The sequence below is a fragment of the Sus scrofa genome, chromosome 1, assembly GCF_054392235.1.
Source record: "Sus scrofa isolate SSC_HxYL_T2T_F1_AM1 chromosome 1, Sscrofa_HxYL_maternal_Yorkshire_Landrace_v2.0, whole genome shotgun sequence".
NCBI classification, from domain to species: Eukaryota; Metazoa; Chordata; class Mammalia; order Artiodactyla; family Suidae; genus Sus; species Sus scrofa.
Genome location: NC_139383.1, coordinates 52,979,180 through 52,980,581, shown reverse-complemented (window position 1 = coordinate 52,980,581; position 1,402 = coordinate 52,979,180).

The window sequence follows — 1,402 nt, the reverse complement described above, 5'->3', positions numbered from 1 at the left end:
TTTGCTCAAATTTTTAAGTGATTGGATATATTGAATGAAACTTATAGTTAATTAAGTTAATTAAGTAACAGATCTAATATGTTAAGATTCTCTTTAAATGCTGAGGACATTTAAAAGTAGCTAAGGGAGGGAGCTCCTGTCCTGGCTCATTGGTAACAAAACTAATATCCATGAGAATGTGGATTCGATCCCTGGCTTCTCTCAGTGGGTTAAGGATCTGGTGTTGCCCTGAGCTGTGGTGTAGGTCACAGATGTGGTTTGGATCTGGTGTTGGCTATGGTGTAGGCCAGCAGCTACGGCTCCGATTCCACCCCTACCCTGGGAACTTCCATGTGTTGCAGGTGCAGCCTTAAAAAGCAAAAAAAAAAAAAAAAAAAAAAAGGCTTAGGGAGATTCCTGGTGGTCTAGTGGTTAGCACTTCCACTGCTGCAGCCTGGGCTCAATCCCTGGTCTGAGAACTGAGATTCCCACATCAGGCTGCTTCACACCATGGCCAAAAATAAGTAGCTAAAACATTTAAAAATACATTTGCTAGTATCTGAGAGCTCGAGGGCCAGTTTCTGTTCTCCTTTAGATATATGATATTCTCAGTAATCAAAACAACAACATAAGCTAGGTCTTCTGATTGTTCCCTCAAAATCCAGACACGGAAACTAGGCAACTTGCTCAAGGTCGCACAGGCAGTGAGTGGTAGAGCTGGGATTGGGATCTAGGCTGTCATGTCCCTTTGTCATTATAGGGAATACAAAAATCATAAGTTTCATTAAAACCAGTTAGAGAAATGCTAATATCAGGACTTTGATATTGGCTTCTTCATTATCTCTATACTTATTTTAATGCCTGAGTGTGACAGTTTGTTATCTATATTCCCAGAGTTGCAATAATAGTACCAGGAAATACATTCATGCTTTCTTTGGGTTTCAGTAACTTTTCAGATCTCAAGAAAAATAAAACCATTCTAAGCCACATACATTGGTGGCTGATGGATTCTGGAAGGAAACTGGATCTGTGAAACCTTAGCCAATCATTAGGCTGAGTACCTCTTCATAGTGAAGTCTAGCAACCCACTCATATGTCTTCAAAGTCACACAGATTTTACTTAACATTGTGGTTTTGAAAATGTACGTGCCCATGGTTATATTTAGTTTTATTTTATATTGGAGTATAGTTGATTTATAATGTTGTGTATGGATGCATTTTAATGTGTGGCAGGATATTTCATACACTGTTCTGTATCTTTTTCTTCTTCCCTTTTTCGGCCATACCCATGGCATATGGAATCCTGAGCCAGAACTTAAGGAGATAGAACTGATGCTTCCACGGAGAGACAAGGCGAATCATTAACCCACTGCAGTGCAGTGGGAACTCCTATACCTTTACTATTTATTTTGAACTATTTTTT